This window comes from Aulonocara stuartgranti (genome assembly GCF_965226115.1).
Source record: "Aulonocara stuartgranti genome assembly, chromosome: 11".
Classification (NCBI taxonomy): domain Eukaryota; kingdom Metazoa; phylum Chordata; class Actinopteri; order Cichliformes; family Cichlidae; genus Aulonocara; species Aulonocara stuartgranti.
Genome location: NC_138947.1, coordinates 33186309 through 33210043, shown reverse-complemented (window position 1 = coordinate 33210043; position 23735 = coordinate 33186309). Strand labels below are relative to the sequence as shown.

The following is a 23735-nucleotide window of genomic DNA, read 5'->3' as shown; positions in this document are numbered from 1 at the left end:
GTCCTGCATTTGGATCCTCATCTCTGCCTGCCTGCACACAGAGCCCTGACATATTGTTAGTATTTCAGCTCTTGGGTTCATTTTGTGGTGGTGATTGTGTGTTTCCTTCAGGGGCATGTTTTAAGATTGGTGATTATATAAGTTAAGTAATTTTCAGTTTTATTTATGTAAGGCCAAATCACAACAGCAGTCACCTCAAGGTGCTTTGTATTGGTAATTTAAACCTTCTACAATAATACAGAGAAACTCCAACAACCACATAGGGCTCTATGAACAAGCACCTGGTGACCGTAGAAATGAAAAACGTACTTTTAACAGGAAGAAACCTCATGAGGGGCAGCCGTTTGCTGTGGCTGGTTGGGGGTCAAGGGAGAGAGACAGTTAAGAAGGAGTTAGCCCATCCTAGCCAAAAGAAAGACCGCAGGTTTAGTTTTCTGTATTAGCTTCATTTTGTAGAACCAGAACATATACCCATGTTTTATATACAGTCTAATACTGCAATGGCAGTCTTAGAGCTGTCTTAGTTTGTGTTTCATGTTAGTTTAGCGTTCAAGTACAAAAACACCCAGTAAGACAAAACATAGTGGTGAACATATACAGATCAAAGGCAGCCACCAAGACACAGCCATTCATTCATTTTCTATAAGAAGTGGTGAATCCCTCACGATGAGCACAAAGGAATAATAATGGAAGTTCATATAAATGATTCATGGCCAGGAAGGGACGGGGTAACCAATCATATCTGACATTCAGTGTGTATTTAATGTAGATGTATGTGAACCGTAGACTTGACTTTTTGTGAATGTGAAGTACAACAACAGTAACATTTTGACAGCCAGTGCAATTGATCTGCTTCTATGAATTTGGCGCAGCTGTACGCAGAGATGAAATATTCTGTACAAACTGTTGTGTTTGTGGAGGTGTCAGAGGTTCTGAATCAATAACAATGGGAAAAAAAGAAGAAAAAGCAAACCTGCAAATGCTGTTTCCTGCATTTATATAAATCAATCTACAAAATAAAATAACGTAATGAAAAAGGTTGTTGAGATTGGAGACTTTTCAAAAATGATAAAATGTGGATTTGAGCCATTTTCAGAGTCAGCACCTAAAATGTGAGGCTGTGAAACTCGGCTGAGAACTGTGGACGGTGACAGAGTTCACAAAGCTTCTCAAAGATGGAGGATAAAATGGAGCGAGAGATAAGCGGCCAAAATTAGTTTACTTTATAGAGTTTCTAGGCTCACTCTCACAGAGCTCAGCAGCAGGCCAGAGTTCGATCGGGGAAGGAAAAAGCTTTCGATTTACCAGTCAGTCTATAATCCAGGTGTCACCTTTCGTCATTAGCTTTGGATAATGACCACAAAAATGAGAATGGGAATGTAAATGGCCAAAATGAGTCTCCTACACGGAGCAGCTGTGCTCAGTCTTTCAGAGAAAGCTCAGACAACCTTAAATATTGAAAAACAGGCAAACGAGGTAGTTTGGCTATTGGATCTAAACACCTATTGAGAAATAATACTCAAGGTTTTTCAGGCACAACTAACATGTAGGACACCTGAGGGCAGACCTAGAACACACTGAACAGATGAAATACCTTTTCCGACATCGCTATGATGTCGCTTCCACGTCTTTAAAACATTTCCACAACACTGATAATACCGCGGCACTCCCACCTCACTCGGTTCATCGAGTGACATAAGATGCTCGAGGTCACAGTTTTCTTAACTAGACTGCAATATTTTGATAGCTGCTTTGATATTGAAGTTACGGGAATAGGGCATTATCCAAAGCAGTCGCGTCATGGATGCAGATGTTCAAACTTGTGCTGTGTTGAAAGTCTTCTGGAAGCGTGACTGAGTCTGACTGGTGTCACGTCTTTTACATAAAAGTGCCGTGACGTTGTATTTTAAACAGTCCAATCCAAAAACCTTCTAATCCCAGTGTTAATCACAACTCTTTTTTTTAACGGAAATTCTACATCTCTAGTGGGAACTTAAAGGTTAACAAATCTAGATGTGCAGGGACTCAGTCTTGCTCAAGGACACTTGAGCGGGGAGCTGAACCCTGGATCTCTGATTCAGGGAGCTTGTTTCTACTTAATATGCAAATAAAGTGACTATCCCTCTGTGTGTGCGTTTGTGTGTGTGTGTGTTTGTATCCCACTGCGTTTCGTCCTCCAACCATGAAGCTCAGCTCTGCATCTCAGTCAGCAACTCTTTCCCTGTTCATCAGCACTCTTTTTGGTGTCCCTATGCAGCTGCAGCCACACACACCCACCAATCTACACACACACACAGAGTAAAAGAAGGGCGCACACACCTAAGCACTCACAATGTCAAACAAGTGATGACTATCCCTCAGGGACACACACACACACAAACCCCCTCACGCCTTTCCCATCTCAGTCAGCATCTCTGGCGAACATCTGGAACATAAAGAGGAGATGATGGCATCCCACAGCCCATAATGATCAGTCTGTCACCATGGAAACCACACACCGTCGCCGCCCACGCCACCGTCATGAAGGTGTGATACTCGGGGAGAGGGAGGAACACAGCGTGCCGGTAAACAAACAAATATCAAGTTTCCAACATGACTTTGTCAGAAATGCTTTCAGGGCATCTGCGAGTCGGAGCAGAAGAAGAATCCTACAGAACTGTGTTCATTACGCTTTGTCACCGAGCAGCACTCTGTCTCTGCGGTGACGCTAAAGGCTCATCACTTTGTGTCGTTCGCCGAGATGTGTTTGTCCAACTACTTTTGCGACTGAACTTTCAGTTGTCTCCAAGTTCAGTCGCAGCTGACGTCTGGCAACTTAGCGTGCATTCGAAGTGGAACGATGGAGTGTTAAGTGAAAGCAGTGAGGCTGTTCTCACACTGTGAGGCTGAAGCTGTTGATGTTAATGTGTGATGGAAACACATCCTACTCTGAGCTCTGTTGGTGTCTTGTTTTCGTCAGGCAGGAAAGACCTCGTTCTTCACACCCTACACACCTGCACTGGCTTGTGTCACAGCAAACTTGTAAGAGTCCAGTCAGGTGGATCGTGACAAAGTTAAAACCGTGACATTAAAATTTTATTCGGTCATACGAAATTCTTTTCAATATCACAAAGCAGCAGAGAGTGTTGCCGGGGAAACGAAACGAAACAATGTGCAACTGATTTTAACACTAATGAACCATGAAACCCTTTAACCTTGTAACCAAGGTTAGTCCGAGTCTACATCATTAGTCTGATTAAAAAAAACAAACTTATATGCCTATTTTTTTTAAAACTGAGAAAAAATGGCAGATGAAGCAAAAAAATAGACTAACTGACACTCATATGTACAAACTGATGCTTAATTTCTTTTTTAATGTTAGAAAAAATAAAATTAATTATCAATTATTTCATGAATGAATCAGGCTTTAAGGGTTAAAATGAATAAGTAGATAACATGTTTACAGGTTACAGGTGCTACCACATTGCTAACACCTTTTGATCATACCTGGCGCCTGTAGCTGTGACTGTAAATTGGCATTGTACAATCTCCCAGCGAGCAGGTGGCAATAGTTATCAGACATTAACGAGAACAAACAATGTTCAGCAAATTCAAAAACTATTCAAACTGAGGTCAAGGAGACTTTCGAGTGCCGACGAGTAAATCTTCAGCGCCAAATTGAAATCAAATGATTTTAAGGAGAAATAAAAGCAACCAGGATTTGAGTTTTCTACCGGTTTTAATCAGTCACCGCACGTTGAGACATAAGACGCCCGTTAATGGCATCAAAGACGCTTTCCCGAGGTTCGTCGTCAATACTGAAGCACCTGTGCCTCTGTCCGCCTGTCTTTCTGTCTGAGAGCCTAAAAAAAATGAAGAAGTGGAACAGCGGTTACAGGATGCTGCAAATCCATCAAAACATTTACAGATACAGATACCACCTCGGGCTCCCACACATCTCAGTCGATATCTGAGAGCATCACAGGCCGGACCTGCCCTCACATTGATTCTCAAGCTCCAAAATCATGTAGGAGAGAAGGGAGCGTGTGTGTAAGTGTGTGTTTGCGCCGAACTAGCGGCTGCCTTTGAAGACACAAGGGTTGATGCAGACTGTCTGCTACAGACCGCAGAAGGTTACATGTGTGTACACGCGCATGCACACACACACACACACACACTCATTTGTGCACACGTGCAGGCCAGTAAATATTGAATATTTTCTTGACTGCAGCTGGTTCTCAACAGGTGAAAGAGAGATGAAAAATTCAGCAGGTTTACTGACTGATCGAGTGTGATGGATGGCTGTATAAGAGTATATGTGAATAAGTGAGTGTGTGTGTGTGTGTGTGTGTGTGTGTGTGTGTGTGTGTGTGTGTGTGCTCTATGATAGATGGGCATGAGAGAGGGTGACAAGGTCTCCTAGAACAAGAGTTGGCTAGTTACCTGTCTGTCTGTCTCCCTTTCCCTTCCTCACACACAAGCCCATTCATACAGATTTCCAAGTGTGTGTGTGTGTGTGTGTGTGTGTGTGTGTGTGTGTGTGTGTGTGTGTGTGTGTGTGTGTGTGTGTGTGTGAGAGATATAGCAAGGATTTCAGATGATGAAACAGCCTAATTGCAGGTAGATGCAGAGTAGCATATTGCCTGGATAAGAGAAATAAGGGAAGGCCAAAATCCAATTTCAGAAGAAAACAAATTTCAAAACCTGCTCACGACGGCAATAACCTCCACCAAATCGATTCATAACAGCACCCACCGAGGAGTGCGGGTGAGGGGAGGTGTGTGACGGTGAGCAGCCGGTTGAAAGGCGAGAAAGAAAGACAGAAAGAAGGAGAGGAAGGAGGGGTACTCAGGTGAATCGTATCATTTTTGTCTGGGCTGCAGACCATTTGCCAATGTCTTGTTGCAAAATTTAGGCTAAGAGTTGGCAATTTCTCCTTGAAACAAAGAGACGCAGCGTTAAGCTGAATACTAATGGGAGCCTGAGGCGTTCGAAATAACTTTGAAAAGGGCAGTGCAACTCTGTCCAAAAAGAACAACTCGGAGAGGAAGAGAAGGAGAACGACGAAGAAAAAAGGACTGGAGTAGGTGTGTGTGTTTGTGTGTATATGTGTGTGAGAAAGAGAGAGACAAAGGGAGTGACAGAATTACGTGCTTGTCTGGTGGAACTCCCTGCTTTCTCTCAACAACGAGATTAGAGGAGTTTGTCTCATTTCTTACTCGGACATCCTGTTCTTCTTTAATTACGAAGATGAATGGTATTTGTAAGGCGTGTGTGTGTGTGTGTGTGTGTGTGTGTGTGTGTGTGTGTGTGTGTGTGTGTGCGTGTGTGGGTCAGACGCAATTTCCATGACTATTTATTTGAGCTTTTGAATTTGTGTTGTTGATGGTGTGTGTGTGGGATCACTGCATTTGTGTGAGGACTTGTTTAAATGGTTGAGCCCTGCTCAGAAGCAGCCGTTGAGGATAGCATGCCTGCACTGCGCACCTTAACCACAAGCTGATAAGACTAGACACACAAACACACGCACGCTCTGCCTGTTTATCCCTTTCTTTGTACACTCTTTTCTTTACTTTCTTCCTCTTCCTTTTTCTCTCTTTATACAAGCCAGGCCTTTTGTGACAAACTAATACCCAGTGAAGAAAACACGGTTAACCCACAACATTAACATTTCAATACTTACTATATACAAATCGACAATGGCTCAACTGTAAAAAAAACAAACAAAACAAGACTAACAAGTTAGCAAACCGTTAGCAGTTAAAAGAAGATAAGGACCAGTGTTCGTCTTCATTTTGTGTTGTGCTTCTGCCCACCTGTGAATAAAATTCAGTGTTTACTCTTCTAAACATTCAGTTTTGGTCTCAACCTTAGTAAGTAAAAATACTTGTTCTGTTCACTCCTACATACTCTGCTGTTCAGCAGCTAGATGCTAAACTGCTTAGATGCACCAGCTGCAGATACTACATGGGGTTTGCTGTTAGTTATTCAACAGGACCCTTCATAATAAACTTTTTTTCAGCAAAAGGATATTTTCATTAATGCACCTTTTGGAGCATTTTTTAGAAACTATTGCCATTAAAATGATTAATGAGTAAATAACAAGCTTAGCTAAACTATTAGGCTAATGTGACTAAACCGAACATGGAAAGTCAGCTAGGCTAGCTCACTGCTTTTCACACTTCTGTTCCAAGGTACACCAAAGTCAGAGCTGAAATTTCAAGATGATTTAAGTGACTGTGAATGTGTCATCGTTGTTGGTACCACACAGGCCACTACCTGAGTATTGTTGACTGGCCATATCCATCTCTTTATGATCACAGCGTACCCATCGTGTATTGGGTGCGTCCAGCAGGATGATGCACCATGTCACAAAGCTCATATCGTCTGAAATTGCTTTCTTGAACATTAAAATGAGTTCACTATACTCTATTGGCCTCCAAATTCATCAGATCTCAATCCAAATGAGCACTTTTGGAATGTGGTTTAATAAGAGAGCCAACAAATCTGCAGTAACTATGTGATGCTATCATGTCACTATGGACCGAAATCTCTAAAGCATAGTTCCAGCACACCTGAAGGATGAAAGCAGTTCTGAAGGCAAAAAAGCACCTAATAAAGTGCTCAGTGAATGCATGTTATCTGACATGTCAGTTCCTCTTTTTCTGGCATTGTGGGATGAAGGAAGTATTGCTAATCCATTTAGCATGACACCTGGAAATGTGTGTGAAGTTTCTTCTGTTTGGTTCCCGTAGCACAAACTAGCCTCCACTGCCCGACCTGACACTTTCACACAATTCAGCAAACGGTCCTTCTGCCTTCGGTTGCTTTTTTGAAGTAGGTTATGTTCTGCTTACAAAGGATAATTAGTTTGTAAGTGCCAACTTAGCAACCACGCTTTAATAATTCCCACCATCCAGCAACTGTACGAACAGACTCAGGTTTCCTTTGACAGAGGTTTTTTTAAATTTTTTATTAGAATACAGAATTTCCCTCAGCAAAAAACACATGAGTGCGTACAGAATACTGATATAGGAAATGAACAATTCATTCATAATTTTTTATTAACGTTCAGTGCATCACATGGTGCGCAATAACAGTGTTTAACTGTTATAAAAGCCCATTTGCCTACACAAAATTCTTACTTCAGTTTACACCTCCAAAATTACAAATTTGAAAATAACGCTGCTGCTTTATTTTCATCTCGTCTCTTCTATGAATTTTGTGTTCTATCTGTGAAATTCTGGGCAGACACTCTTGTTACCTTTGAAAACTTTCATAAGGGAAACAGTGTCATCAGCATTCCTCCGTATTTCGTTTTTTTCAAGTAGTGTGAGTGCAGTGAGATTAGGACCATGCTTTAAGCTGCATTTTGTGCTGACTGCAGCAGCCAAGAACTCAGATTCCACCCCCCACACTTGTTTAATCTGCTACAACCTTTTGTAGTGTCTCACAAATTTACAGCTTTACAGTTTTAAGAACTGCATTTGTTAATAGTCACAACATTTCAGCACTGACTTTAATCTTCCACCGCCTCCGGCACAGAAGAAAAACATCTTCCAATGCAGCAAATGTCTGCTGGAACACAAAAGGCAAAGTTATTGATTTATTTTATTATATCATTCATCATTATTTCATCAGCGGATTATTCTAGAAGTCCTATTAGTTCTTGTGTTGTGCACACAACATTAGACTCCGGCTCCACTGCTACTGAAGCTGTTTAGAAATTCAACATTTTATTCTCTTTCAGCTGCCAGAAAACACGAGGAATCATCATCTGGCAACCTGCACACTGACACACTAATTTTGTGCTGCAATGCAGCAGCTCTCCTTATGAGCAACAGCCCAGAAGCTGCCATGTGACTGTACGGCTACTAGCTTACAATGCTGAGAATGAAACTCCTCACCGTCCATCATTTATCAGTTTGGAAAAGGGGAAAAAAAAGATTATTTTTTGCAGATGCATAGATGTTTTTACTACTGTCCCATGACCATAATGCTGCCATCAGTCTTGATGCATGCTCAATCATCCAGGTAAGAAAATCCCAGTCTCGGCTGAGGAAGTCACTTGGATGATAGACGAAACGTAAAAACGCAACATCCAAATGAACAGAATCAGCTTTCCAACTTTTCTGGGGCAACCAATCATGCATTTGTTCATTAAGGACTCTTGGTTCCAAATAAAAATTGGAGTTTATTATGCAGCAACAGAGTTCAATCTGGGAACGTGAGCAAACAGGTTACAGGTGCAGCAAATTTGAGCACAACCATGCCGAAGTGGAACAAAACTGTAAAGTAAAACAAAGCTGTGAATACAAAGAGTTTATTCTTTGGCAGATCTGGGTCCTGTATTACCGACATGCCTCACATTTAAAGAAGCATTAAACTTCATTTAAAGCTGCCTTTTGTAACATGACACACTAACTTTGCACTCTTCACCTCTGTTGTAGAGACTCAGGTGATCATTCAAATGAGTTGTAGAATCAGCGGCAATCTGCCAGCTTGCTAGCTTTCTGGGGTTTTTTCAAAGCATTGAAGGTGGTTGCTGTGTTTTGAAATCGTGTACTTCCATACTTAAAGTTGCTGACTGAACAATGTTCATCCTATCAACTATGGCTATATGAAGCGCATTAGAGGTACCGTATTATAAGGTCCATTAAGCGAAATAAAACAGTCAGATAAATCAAACTTTACTCAACTCATTCTTCTTGCTTCCTCCACTTCTGTATCATTGATTCATTAATGTTGAATTCTCTCGCAGCTGCTCTATTCCCATGTTGTTGCAATATATTAATACCTGACCTCGTGTTGTGGATGGATTATCTCAGTTGTTCGCCTGACTGAAGTTTGGTCCGTTTACAGCATCCTGCCATGTGATTGCATTTGTCCCAAACAATCGAGAACCCTCACGTTAATGAGTGGAAAAAAGTTAGCGTTCATCCTCCAGCTTCACTGTGTTTGTTATGCTTAGATAGCTGTGTCTCTAGCGATCACGTAGCACATCATTATATACCAGCTAGGCCAACTTCAGTAACCCTACAAACGTCACTGCTGTTTAGTTTTCTGTCTTCATTTATGTTGGAAGTGATAGCAGAGCTGTACACTTTAATTTTTTCAGAAATCTCTCAGTCAGAACAAGCTATATCACCTTTAGATGGAAACTAGCGAGCTAACTTCCTGCTAACTTCTAACTCTGTTAAATTTAATAAATTCTATTTTTAAGGATGCCTGGATGTTAAACTTAATTGTTACACCTGGTAAAGCAGCAACGCTGATCATTTTATTAAAGATGAAAGAATTTAGACAGTTTTTAACTCTCAGTTATGCCGCTGTGTTCGTTTGATTTTGAGGCTCTGATTGCGGTAGCCGCAATGCTCCGACAATCCCTCAAGTGGTGAGACTTCGTAGCTTAACAAAGTCGTACTAAAACATGTTTTGACAGATTTTTGAGAGCCGTGTACCGCATAACATCGGTAAGGCGCACCGGATTATAAGGCGCAGTGTCGATTTTTAATCGGAAAAATACGCTATGTATTCTCATACCAGGCAAACCATTGAGTGTGGAATCCTTTTCTATTATCTTCAAAGAAGAAAGAGAGAAACAATTAAACAGCAGAAGGAGAGTGAATCAACAGAATTGATGATACTAGCTAGCTAGCTATAACAAATTCATTCTCTGATAAATTTGGTCTGCAGTAAGTGAGCCGTCCATCCACCCACAATCTCAAAACAAAGACAATAGATAAGCATAATACAACATAAAGTGTTAATCCTCCAGCACTGGAGGATTAACACTGTTGCCTCACAGTGAGAAGGTCCGGGGTTTGACTCCACCATCTGCACGGAGCCTTTCTGTGTGGAGTTTGTATGTCCTCCTCATTCCTCTGTTCTCTGAAGGTACTCCGGCTTCCTCCCACAGTCCAAAAACGTGCAGACATTAGTTTGTGGGGTCGGTTAACTGGTGATTCTAAATTGCTCATAGGTGTGAATGTGAACAGTTGCTTGTGTCTCTTTGTTAGCCCTGTGACAGACTGGCGATCTGTCCAGGGTGTACTCTGCCTCTCACCCTATGACAGCTGGGATAGATGCCACACCCCCAGCAGATAGGCTCCAGCAGAATAAAATGTATGGCTGGCTCAAGAGGCGATCGTGGCTCAAGAGTTGGCAGTTCGTCTTGTAATCGGAAGGTTGCCGTTTTGAGCCCTGGCTCCAACAGTCTCGGTCGTTGTGTCCTTGGGCAAGACACTTCACCCGTTGCCTACTGGTGGTGGTCAGAGGGCCCGGTGGCGCCAGTGTCCGGCAGCTTCGCCTCTGTCAGTGCGCCCCAGGGCAGCTGTGGCTACAATGTAACTTGCCATCACCAGTGTGTGAATGTGTGTGTGAATGGGTAGATGACTGAATGTAGTGTAAAGTGCTTTGGGGTCCTTAGGGACTAAGTAAAGCACTATACAAATACAGGCCATTTACCATAATTTAGAATGTACACAGCATCCTGTGTCATGTGATGACTGTTGATCTGCACTTTTATAGTCAACACATTCAGCAATTCTGACCCTCAATTGGCAGAAGTGTGTGCATTACATATTTGTTTCATTATTTAGTGTTTAAGGTTTTTCTTTAATAACACTGATAAATCTATTATTAATTGAGATCCGAGGCACAACAGAGTGTAAAAAGTTAAAGCTGCAATCACAGTTGAACATTGTATAATATTGCTCAAGATTTTCTATCAGTCTGCTGTGTCACGTGCTATCCTCTACGCCGTTGCATGCTGGGGCAGCAGTTTGAGGGTTGCAGATGCCAACAGACTCAATAAACTGATCTGCAAGGCCAGTAATGTTGTGGGGATGGAGCTGGACTCCCTTGGGGTGGTGTCTGAGAGGCGGATGTTGTCCAAGATAAGGACAATGCTGGATAATACTTCCCACCCACTCCACGACGTGCTGGCTAGTCACAGGAGTACTTTCAGTGAGAGACTGAGATTACCAAAAAGCATGACTGAACGACACAGTGGCCATCTCCCCATACAACTCCTCCATCTAATACACTGTAAACACTGTAATAGTTACATGCTTTTGCACACGTTCTACAGTAAAACATACAAAGCAAGTCAAAAACAAAACTGTATATGCCAAGTGAATGTAAGTGGGCTCTTGAACTGAAGACAGAACTTGGAGATAATAATACATACGGAATATGATCTCGAATTGGCATCAAGCCTCTGAAAGCAGCACAAAAGTTTTGGTTATCTGGACTAATTTTAGATACTGCTGGTGAGCTGCTGAAATTTAAAAAAAGGGAATTGGGGGAAACGGGTGAACGGGAATCGGGGTACGGCACTCAGTCAAGGTTTCCCAGATCAATAAAGTTTTTACAGCATCCAAAGCATCTGCGCCTGCAGCTGTAACACAGCTGGATGCGACTGAGGCCAAACATTGCTGGTCAACAGAGACACGAGTGTTCATTTCCTACATAGAAGTGACAGCTCACTGACACAGAAGCCAATCAAATGTCACACACCGTCACCTTTCCATCTGATAGGCCATGGATCCTCGAATAAAGGGGCACACACTTACAAGACAGCCGGCTGTAGAAGCCGGCTGTGGCGTGTATGACAAATGAGTTTTAACACCAGGGGTTCACGGCTTGATACGAAAACATGGCTACGCGGTATCGCATCCCTCTGTCTTCCCTCGCATCTCCTCTCACACACACACTCAGACAATGTCACTGCAGACCCCCTGAGGACCAGTGAAAGTAGCTTTTGATTTGCATACCATGCACACATTTTTAGCATCACAAGTGTTTGTTGGGCTGTCCTAGGTGGTAAGGAGGAGAGAAGAGGGAAAAATGACATTGTGTGCTTGAGTGGTGTCCATAGGGACTCTTTCTTTCTCTCTCTCTTTCTATGGCAATGTGACAGTGGAGAATGCAGATGGAATCGTGCCCCCCCCCCCCCCCCACACACACACACACACACACACACACACACACGGATGACTGACTGACTGCTGTTCTGTGAGGCCTCCCAGTCTGGGAACCCAGAGGTGTCAGACAGTTATAATTATCACTCTACTTACACACAAACACACACACACAGTTCCAGTGTTGAATGGCATCCAGTTAAAATCTAGGCCTGTGCACCAGTCTGAAGTAAAAAAAAAAAAAATAGAGAAGCACCCTGGAAGGCTTGTTTTCCCTGGTTGGCGTAAAAGGATGTCAGTTTCCAGCTTTCCTCATTTTCAACTTCTGTTATAACATTTTTTGCCCATAAATAATTTATACAATATATTCCAGTACTTTATGAGGCTTTTACTCTCTGCGCAAAGTGAGTATTCATTGAAAGAGGTCTTGAATAAGTCCGTCTAACTATAATTTGCTGAAGGTGTAAAGTATTTATTCAAATTTCAGCACTCTCAATATGAAAAGCATTCTTTCAAGAGCAATAACTTAATGAAATATTAAACTGTGCTAAGCATCTAAGTGAAAAGCCTTAGTTTTAAATTCTTCAGTTCGAATCTAATATCACCTCAGTCACCCTAAAAACAAGAACACACATTTTCTGCTATTAATAATGGTAAGTTTTCATTTCAGGATCTAAAGACTAGCGCGTCCTTCAGCTACACATTTTTGTGTGCTAAAAACCTCTGCAAAATGGGGGGAAAACACAGAAAAGCATGTTCTGATGCAAGTTAGGGGGTGCTGAGTTGGAGGACATAAAAAAAATTATAAAAGCTCCTCTACAATATGGTCTTAGAATGCAACCCCCCCCCCCCCCCACACACACACACACACACACACACACACAAACACCAAGGCAACCAGCAAATCAACGGCAAAAATAGTAGGAAAGCCTGACAAGTCCTCACTGTGGGCACACATACCACTTTCCCTTCACATTATAGGCCATACAAACAAACATTACTGTTTGTTTGTATGGATGCAGTAATTCACTGTGAGGAGTCACTTTTTATTTGAACATAATGGTTCGTGTAATCACTAGAATAGCCTCCCGAGAGAACTCTTATTTACAGTGTTTAGAAGAGAGCAAAGGACCGGGCATTGCTAAGGTAATTATCAATATGAACTTTGCTAATTGCATGCTAATGGCAGCTAAAGAGCACATCTGAAAACTTGCTGACTCACTCACACATATGCACTGATTTTTTTTTTAAATTTATAGACCCTTTTGCAGTTTATAAACAGTGATGGTGTAGCCAGTAAAATGGTCTATTATGTCTCAGCCAAGCACAGCACTTATTATTTTTCTCAGTACAGGTTAAGACACTGGGAAATTCTATCCGATTGTTCAGTGATGACGCGATGAATCCTACTTCCGGGCCTAAAGTAGTCTGCGTTTAATATGGCTTTTGTGTTGTTAACATGTTTATGTATTTTCTTCTATTTAATCTCAAAAAGCTCCTAAAACAGTCAGTGATCACTGTTGACCTCCCTCGGCTTTTATTACCGCTAATCATTTATTTAAGCTCAGTTTTTAAAACCTTAGGATGTAACTACAGCCCAGCCCATGCAGCAGTATATGAATGACTAACCTCGTATTGTGGATGGATTATCTCAGTTGTTCTCCTGGCTGAAGTTTGGTCCTTTTACAGCATCCTGCCATGCGATTACATTTGTTCCTGACCACCGAGAACACTCACGTTAACTTTTATCGAGTGGAAAAAAAGTTAGCTTGTTTATATTATGCTAACATAGCTGTGTCGCTAGCGGTCACGTAGCACATCATTATATACCAGTTAGCCCAACTTCAGTAACCCTACAAACGTCACTGCTGTTTAGTTTTCTGTCTTCATTTATGTTGGAAGTGATAACAGAGCTGTACGTTTTAATTTGTTTCCAAAACCCCGCAGTCAGGACATGCTATATTGTATTTAGATCGAAGCTAGCGAGCTAACTCCCTGCTAACTTCTAACTCCGTTAAATGTCATAAATTCCGTTTTCATGGATGCCTGGATGTTAAACTCAATTGTTACACCGGGTAGAGCAGAACGCTGATCATTTTATTAAAGATGAAAGACTTTAGACAGTTTTTCAACTCTCAGTAATGCCATAGTGATCGTTTGATATATGGACCTGCAGCGGAGTTTAGGTCCAGACATGGCTAGTGACGGCAGACTGAACAACCGGATAGTTTGGCATGTGCCATGAATGCACACTTCCTGTACTGGGCTAATATTTAAATACTCTTTTCACTTGTTAAAAACATACACTGTATAGCAAGATTTTTTGTGAGGTCCTGAAACGAATGATTTCAATGTTAAGGCATTTTCCCCTCCAACTTATTTATTTGTTTATTTGTCCAAAAGTAACTGTATTTTGTATGAAAGTAACATTTAGCATTTAGAATGCTAAATGTTAATTTGACCATGCTAACTAGCTTGGTTAGCAAGGTTGAGAAACCGAAACAGATACCTGCTAGTTTTCAGTAACTGATTAAATACTTGATTTTTACTTTACCAAAACTGGAGCATAAACTTCTTTAAGGGTCTGTTAGTAACTACACAGAAAACTATGTAAATTATAAGATAATCAAATGCTTCAAAAGACACCAGCATCACAAAAACTTTTTCTGATGCTGAGTCCAGCTTGGTGTTTTAAATTAGCTTAGCAGGCAGCCAAAGTAATAGAAGACATTGTACTAAGAAATTCATAACAAATGCTTACCATTCTTACCAGTATGGGTTTGACTACTGATATACAGACATACAGACATCACTGTTGGATTAACTTGGATTAACTCTGATGGTAAGTGGCTACAAAGAACCTATGGGCTCAAATTGTGGTCATAATTGTGGTTATTTTGTACTTGTAAATCAGTTTTGTACTTGTAAATCAGGATTTGTATGTGTAAAAATAATTTGTATGTGTGTAAAAAAGATTTGTATGTGTAAAAAGTGTTGTGGAAATGACAGTCTTTATTAGTGGGGATAGTTACAAAACTTTCTTCGTTATGAGTTAGCATACATGCTTTTATTGAACATTTGAACAACCAGCAAAAAACCCAGAAACTCTTGTAGAGGACATAAAGTCAGAGATAAAAACGACAAGGAGCAGGTGCATCTAGCACAGGTAGAGCTGCAGCCAGCGCAACAAATTCTGGATCCTTGGGTTTTAGTTTGCATTAGCAGCACATGCTGCGTCCAATGTGAAAGGACCTTTATTCTGTGCACTGTAACTCACAACAATGGTCCCGGGTCAGCTCTGACTTTGTGTTAAACTAACCCTAAAGTATTAATGGTGTTTCTAACCACTGATATACCACAACTTTATCCTTTCAGCAGCTACTGAAAGTTAAGGGACCTAGCTTCTATCGGATATTTATATAGAGATCCCCCAGCTTAAAACTGTATTACCTGCAGTTCAAATAAGCTCCCCTCTGACAAACAAACCCATCTATTGTCTGACTGGATAGTTAAATTTGTGATTGACATGACATTGGCCAATCAGATGAAAGGAAGAAAAATAGGGTCAGAATTCGTACTTGTAACTTGAAACTTGAGTGCATTTTCACATGTATCTGCATACACATAAATCTTTTTTACACACACACAACTTCTTTTTACACATACAAATCTTTTTTACACACACACAAATTCTTTTTACACATACAAATCCTGATTGACAAGTACAAAATAATTATGACCAAATTTGAGCCCATAAGAACCCACCATATTTAATTTTATTTGTAGGAGATCTTGATCACCAGTAGAAAGCCAGTTCCCACAGTATGAGAGCTGGGTGTTTGGTTACCGTCCACATTAGTGGTTAAGAAAATAGATTAATTCATACATACATGGATGTCAACAAGATGATTACTGCATTGTCAGTCAGTGTTTACACTGGTCCATGCCTGTGGGAATTAGCTGCTAAAATCAAAGCTTGACTCTTTATTTGTTCTCAACACTTTTAAACCAGGTGCCACATATAGTCCATACGACACTAAACCTAAAGATGCATACTTCCATGTTTTAATTAATGTAGAAATAGTAAAACTAAGCTTTCCGAAACTAATCTGTGGACTTTACATGTCTGCTGACTAGCTTAAAGTCTAAGTGTTGGTTGTAGTGTTGATCTAAACCTCAATTTAACCTGACCTGTAAATGTATCACACTACCTGCATAACTCTGGACTTGAGAGTTAAGCCTAAATCACACAAACACACATCAGTCTCCCTGATTGTGTGCGCGTACACACCCAACCGCCCACCCATCTCTTACAGTAGACAAATGCATATGTGAATGGCGGGTGTTTTAAATGAAAACGGTGGACCACCCAGGACTTCCAGTATCGCCCCGCTGACCTCCGAGGCTGACGGATGGAGGCTATTCACATCAAGCCTTTAACACCTTCAGATCCCCCTCCACACCACTGCACTCAATAGTCAATACAAGCCTTGCACAATCCCCTAAGACAAATGGGTAGACTTCAAACACATACATACACAACCTCAGAAAGACAGAGTGGGAGGGCGCCTGAGAGAGAGGAGAAAGACGGTCGGTGGGTTTTACCAGTGAGAGACAGAGAGACCTAACTTCAGCTCTCTCACTCTCCCTCTCTCGCCTCAACCTCCCTCCCCCCCTCTCCCTTTTCAAAACAAATGCACAATCCTCGTCTAGAGAGAAATACTCAGCGTTAGGGCGATGGCTCCATTTACTCCTGTGGGGGTTCATTTGGGTCCTTTCAGGCCCTGTGTGTGTATGCATCCATGTATGTCTATGTGTGTGTATGTAGGAGGGGGTGCAGGGAATGAAAGGCGTGGGGCGCTGTCAAATAGCCCCCCGCTCTTAATGGCCCAGCTGCATCATTACCTAGCACACACACTGGGCCCAAATAGACTGAGGGAGTAGTAGGAGGAGGAGGATAGACAAGTCTATCAAACTAAGTATGAAGAGAGGCGGGTGGGGGCTCATCATTACCTAGTATACACTATGGAGTTGAAGAAACTGAAAGAAAAAGCAGGGGGTAGGGAGGGGTCAGACAGGCAGCTAAATTCAGTACAAAAGCATGTTAGTGAACTACACACTCACGATGACACGCACACACAAACTCAGGGCCTCCGGGGAAGTTTTACAGCGGCTCCTTGTCTTCAACAATGATGTAAGGTCCCTGTTGCTGTCAGGTGTGTGTGTGTGTGTGTGTGTGTGTGTGTGTGTGTGTGTGTGTGTGTGTGTGTGTGTGTGTGTGTGTGTGTGTGTGCAAAGCACTAGGTGAATGACTACACATCTTCCTAGCAGGAGTGCAGGACAATGTGCGGGGTAGCGCCATCAGGCCTGCATAGTGACACATGGAACATCTATTTTGAAAGAGTAGCTGGGATACAGGAAAAAAGGCCTTTTTCCCATTCTTTCTTCTTCCTGTCATCATCGCCTACAAGAGCTGCGTCTCCCTATACTTGACACTGATTGGTTTGCAGTCGGTCATGCACCTCACGTTGGCAGGTTAGCCTTTTATTGCGGTTTGACTAATTGGAGAAAAATGAATGAATAGATTAATTTCATTGCCACTTTATATACAGGTTGTGTTCAGCTTGTGCAGCTTCTTTGTTTTCAGGTGGCACTGCTCTTCTGTCTTCTCACATCCTCACACTCATCGTCGGACAAAATGCCGGGAATTTGCTAGTGTTGTTTTATTTTTCTTTTGAATTTTAATCGAATTGTTAGACTATATTTTAATTAAAATGTAAGACCTCCTCTTCCCCCACCTTCAAAAGAAAGTTGTCACATTAGAAAACTGGAAACTGGGCCACGGTTTGCTTTGATCCCGACTTAGATTGCGTCTGTTAGTAAGACCATTGTTCTACCTGAAACGTCTGAGAAACTGGCCCAAAAAGTGGAACTGGAAGCCCACATTTATGTTCCTTGAGTCTTTGGTGATCACAGACATTTGTTCTGTGTTTGACTATTGACTGTGCAACTAGAGAGAAGGAGAGTAGGAGAAAAAGAATGAAAGTCAGTAGAACCCAGATCAAATACATGTGTGTGAATAAGACGGAGACCGGTGCAGAAGTGAAGCTCTAGGAGCAGACATAGTGAAGGTGGATGAGTTTAAGCCACCCAAAACAACAGACAGTGCATGAGAGAGGTGAAGAAGAGAGTGCCGACAAGGTGTAGTATGTAGAGACGAGTGTCAGGGGTGAATTATGAAAGAAGGATAGCAGCAAGAGTGAAAGGGAAGGTTTACAATGTGTGAGACCTGATATGATGTGTGGTTTGGAGTGGCGCTGACAAGAAAGCAGGAGGTGGAGATGAAGATGGTAAGATCTGCAGAGGGAGTAACCAGAATGGACACGATTAGAAATGAGTAAATCAGAGGGGTAGCTCAGGTTGACTTGTTTGGAGACAGAGAGACAGGGGTGAGATGGTTTGGACATCGGCAGGGGAGGGATAGTGGACATACTGGACAAAGGATGTTGAAGATGGAGCTGCCAGGAAGGAGAAAAAGAGGAAGACCTCAAAGTTAAGGAAGATATGCATAGAGTTAGTGTGAAGAAGAAGAGAGTTTACACTAATTACATTAGGTCGGGGATCGGGGAACTCCAGGCCTCAAGGGCCGGTGACCTGCAGTTTTTAGATTTCACCCTGGGTCAACACACCTGGAGAACTTCAAGACATGTTGAAGACGTAATTTCGCCTTTAAATCAGCTGTGTTGGATCAAGGACACATCGAAAACCTGCAGGACATTGGCCCTTGAGGCCTGGGGTTCCCCACCCCTGCTTTAGGTGATCACATCAAGTCCAAGTCTAAAATGTCTCATCTGGCCTTTCTCTGTGGAGTTTGCATGTTCTCCCCATGTCTGAGTGTGGGTTTTCTTGGGGTACTCCCACAGTCCAAAGACATTAGTTAGTGGGGTTAGGTTAACTGGTGATTCTAAATTGGCCACATGTGTAAATGTGAGTGCGAACGGCTTTCTGTCTCTCTCTGTTTGCCCTGAGACAGACTGGCGATCTGACCAGGGTGTACACTACTTCTCGCCCTATGGCAGCCAGCGTAGGCTCCAGGATTGCTTTTATGTACAACCACACAAAGAGCTATACATTAAGTAATAACTGATTGCATATCAGTGCTTGGGACATGCTTATTTCCAACTAAAAGAATCCTCGACAGAGTCTGAACAAACATCTCTTCTGAGAGGAGAATGTGTTGGTTCTGTAACAAAGGCTGACAAGTCAATAGAAGCAAAGTATAGTGGAGCACAAGTTATGCTAGATCCATGTACTGCAAATGGGCTGTCAAAAGTGTGCTAGTCTGAAAAGAAGAAGTGATAATGTCAGATGACACACAGGCTGTGGAGCACAGCTAGAACAAACAGGTGTGCCTTGAAATTGTGACTTGCTCCACAAAAATGTAGACAGCAAGCAAAGTATCGTCACTGTGTACATTCATTGAGCTGCTAGCATGGCTCGAAACTATCTTCTCAGCAGACGAGCTACTGATCATTAAACAAAATAGATCATCCTTGCTTCTGAGTCTCATCTTAAAGCTAATTAATTGATTATCACAGATAAACACTTCTCACTCACTACTTGTCTTTTTGTCTCTCGGTCTAGACTCAACAATTCCTGAGCAATTGTTTCCCATTAGAAGCATTACCTGACATAATAGCCCATCACAGTGAAACATCTCCTCTTTCTTTACAGGGAGTGCAGAATTATTAGGCAAATGAGTATTTTGTCCACATCATCCTCTTCATGCATGTTGTCTTACTCCAAGCTGTATAGGCTCGAAAGCCTACTACCAATTAAGCATATTAGGTGATGTGCATCTCTGTAATGAGGAGGGGTGTGGTCTAATGACATCAACACCCTATATCAGGTGTGCATAATTATTAGGCAACGTCCTTTCCTTTGGCAAAATGGGTCAAAAGAAGGACTTGACAGGCTCAGAAAAGTCAAAAATAGTGAGATATCTTGCAGAGGGATGCAGCAGTCTCAAAATTGCAAAGCTTCTGAAGCGTGATCATCGAACAATCAAGCGTTTCATTCAAAATAGTCAACAGGGTCGCAAGAAGCGTGTGGAAAAACCAAGGCGCAAAATAACTGCCCATGAACTGAGAAAAGTCAAGCGTGCAGCTGCCAAGATGCCACTTGCCACCAGTTTGGCCATATTTCAGAGCTGCAACATCACTGGAGTGCCCAAAAGCACAAGGTGTGCAATACTCAGAGACATGGCCAAGGTAAGAAAGGCTGAAAGACGACCACCACTGAACAAGACACACAAGCTGAAACGTCAAGACTGGGCCAAGAAATATCTCAAGACTGATTTTTCTAAGGTTTTATGGACTGATGAAATGAGAGTGAGTCTTGATGGGCCAGATGGATGGGCCCGTGGCTGGATTGGTAAAGGGCAGAGAGCTCCAGTCCGACTCAGACGCCAGCAAGGTGGAGGTGGAGTACTGGTTTGGGCTGGTATCATCAAAGATGAGCTTGTGGGGCCTTTTTGGGTTGAGGATGGAGTCAAGCTCAACTCCCAGTCCTACTGCCAGTTTCTGGAAGACACCTTCTTCAAGCAGTGGTACAGGAAGAAGTCTGCATCCTACAAGAAAAACATGATTTTCATGCAGGACAATGCTCCATCACACGCGTCCAAGTACTCCACAGCGTGGCTGGCAAGAAAGGGTATAAAAGAAGAAAAACTAATGACATGGCCACCTTGTTCACCTGATCTGAACCCCATTGAGAACCTGTGGTCCATCATCAAATGTGAGATTTACAAGGAGGGAAAACAGTACACCTCTCTGAACAGTGTCTGGGAGGCTGTGGTTGCTGCTGCACGCAATGTTGATGGTGAACAGATCAAAACACTGACAGAATCCATGGATGGCAGGCTTTTGAGTGTCCTTGCAAAGAAAGGTGGCTATATTGGTCGCTGATTTGTTTTGTTTTTGTTTTTGAATGTCAGAAACGTATATTTGTGAATGTGGAGATGTTATATTGGTTTCACTGGTAAAAATAAATAATTGAAATGGGTATATATTTGTTTTTTGTTAAGTTGCCTAATAATTATGCACAGTAATAGTCACCTGCACACACAGATATCCCCCTAAAATAGCTAAAACTAAAAACAAACTAAAAACTACTTCCAAAAACATTCAGCTTTGATATTAATGAGTTTTTTGGGTTCATTGAGAACATGGTTGTTGTTCAATAATAAAATTATTCCTCAAAAATACAACTTGCCTAATAATTCTGCACTCCCTGTATGTTCTGTGCAACTATTACAGCTGTCAATAAAATACAATATTATTATTATTATCTGAAACAAAAATGTCAAAAAAAAAGAAAAATAAATGAAACAGAAAATATTCATGATTCAAACAATTTTGTTTCAAAATGTTTTTATGATAAATAATGTGCATCTTAATTCAAATCTGTGTAAATCTATCTGCAAATAAAAAAACTCTAATTCAATCACCTTTCAACTCATTCGATTCAAAACTTTCCCATTTCTTAAGCTCCATTAATAATCCTCACTAATTCTCAATAAGTTAAATCAACCTTAACACACATTTAATTAAAAATCACATTATCTGTTAAAAGTAGCTGCTTTGCTGCTTCTCATCATATCACACCATCTCCTAAATGAAAGTGGTAGTGAGACAGTTTTCATAATTACAGTTTCCAGGGTCAAGAATAACCTTTGAACCCAAGCTCATAGGCTAACAAATATGAATTTTATTATAAGTGAACAGATAATGTGGAACATCTATATTTCACAATTTAATCCTGATTAAATAGCCGACAGCACCAGAATGGCTACTAAATTGATTCTCAGACAGTCGTCTCAGCTCTTTTTAGCACTTTCTTCGGAGCCCATCTACCCAGGATAAAAGGGGCAGAAACAGGGATACCACAATCAGGTTGTTCTTTACATCACAGCTTGCTGATGTACCGTCCACTACAGCTTAAAGAAAGGGGAAAACTCTACAGTTTATAGAATATTACTGCTTCAAAAGAAATGTAAGGGAAACAACAGTTTAAGAAACTTAAGAAAGAAAAAAAGTTACATCTGTCAACAGAGAGCAGAGCTGGGCCCAAATTATTATATTTCCCATTCTAAAATGTAACCAGATGATGAATATTCATTAAACATGTAAATGACACTGCCACCTACTTTTAATTCACTCACAATAATTTGACAACATTAAACAAATGTGCCTATTGCTCTTTACAGCTATAAAGCTAATAAGCTCAGATGTAACATTTATGAGCAGTTTTCAAAATTTCAAAAAGCGAGCCATCTACCAACTGGAACGTCAGTGATTCGCTTCCCCGCTCCTCCAGTCTGCAGGTCGAAGCATCGTTGGGTAAGATACTAAACCCTGAATGTGAGTACAGTATGTGTGCAAATGTTAAACAAGGTGCTTAGGCACAGAAAAAGCGCTTGTATGAATGTGTGTGTGACTGCAGTAAAAAGTGCTTTGAGGGTAGTTCAGTGCAGTTAGAGGGACTATCAAAGGTGAAGCCTAGCAGATACCTACAAGCTATAACTTCCTGTTTTAGCACACACTATCAATCAAAGAAGCCACCCCATACCCCTATAGACATTATGAAAGGGAGAACTTTTTTCTAACCATCCTGTGAACATGCTTTTGGAAGACTTTTGGTTTTGGCATTTTTTGCCTTTCCTGGTTAGTGAAATTGTGACAAGGAAATTGGACAGAGAGAGGGGGAAGATTTGCAGGAAAGGCCTTGGGTGGACTTGATCCTGGACCTCTGCTCTCAGGTCTGCTCAGCCACTGAGCATTCAAAAGCACCCAAACATGCTTTTTAATGTTATAAACCTGAATATGTTAACATTCCAGTCTATGAGGACTGACTCGCTTTTGGAGTGAGCCTCATGTGGCCATTAGAGGAACTGCAATTGTTTTGGCACTTTGATGGTGGCTTCATTTTTCTCAGACCTGGAGGTTGCCTCTTAATGTAAAACACTGCTGCAGATAGTAAACAGACTTCCTGGGCAGTCTGTATTTTCTGTGCAAAATCCAAAACATAGTCAAAATGCAAAACAGAACTCTGCTCAGGAACATGTGGTTTGGCTTGCTTCCTTCCTGATATATTGCTTGTCAGACTTAAATGTTTTCAGATCATCAAACAAATGTAAATATTAGACAAATATAATAAGGTGTTTATTATTAAGGGAGGAAAATTCCCCCCAAATAATTGCTTTCTAAACCGAATAACTGGTTGGGCCACCCGTAGCAGCAACAACTGCAATCAAAAGTGTTTCTGGTAACTGGCGGTGAGTTTTTTAAAAGGCTGTGGAGGAATTCTGGCCCACTCATCTTTCCAGAATTGTTGTAATTCAACCACAATGGAGGGTTTTGGAGCATGAACCACCTTTTTAAGGTCATGCCACAGCATCTCAATTGGATTAATGTCAGGACTTTGACCAGGCCACTCCAAAGTCTTCATTTTGTTTTTCTTAAGCCATTCAGAGGTGGACTTGATTGTGTGTTTTGGATCATTGTCCAGGCTGCAGAACCCAAGTGGCCGATGGCCGGACATTCTCCTTCAGGATGTTTTGGTAGATGGCAGAATTCATGTTTCCATTTAGCACAGCAAGTCTACCACATCCTGAAGCAGCAAAAAAGTCCCACATCATCACACTACCACCACCCTGTTTTACTGTTGGTATGATGCTCCTTTTCTGAAATGCTGTGTTAGTTTTGCACCAGATGTAATGGGACACACACCTTCCAAAAAATTAAACTTTTGTCTCATCAGAGTATTTTCCCA

General features: G+C 41.5%; 2 protein-coding genes across 3 annotated transcripts in view; one reads left to right on the top strand and one right to left on the bottom strand.

The window, feature by feature from the left end:
- The window catches only part of LOC309717771 (uncharacterized protein), a 352978-nt gene that overhangs the window by 96668 nt on the left and 232575 nt on the right, over positions 1–23735 (top strand). The gene's annotated exons all lie outside the window — the stretch shown is intronic.
- The window catches only part of LOC309717776 (low-density lipoprotein receptor class A domain-containing protein 4-like), a 272052-nt gene that overhangs the window by 86595 nt on the left and 161722 nt on the right, over positions 1–23735 (bottom strand). The window contains exon 1 of one of the 2 annotated variants that reach the window (XM_082552607.1): positions 13533–14205. The exons of the other annotated variant lie outside the window; for it this stretch is intronic. The gene's annotated coding sequence lies outside the window, so the exon portion shown is untranslated. Of the gene's footprint in view, positions 1–13532; positions 14206–23735 lie in introns of those variants that run through there. 2 annotated transcript variants of the gene reach the window in all.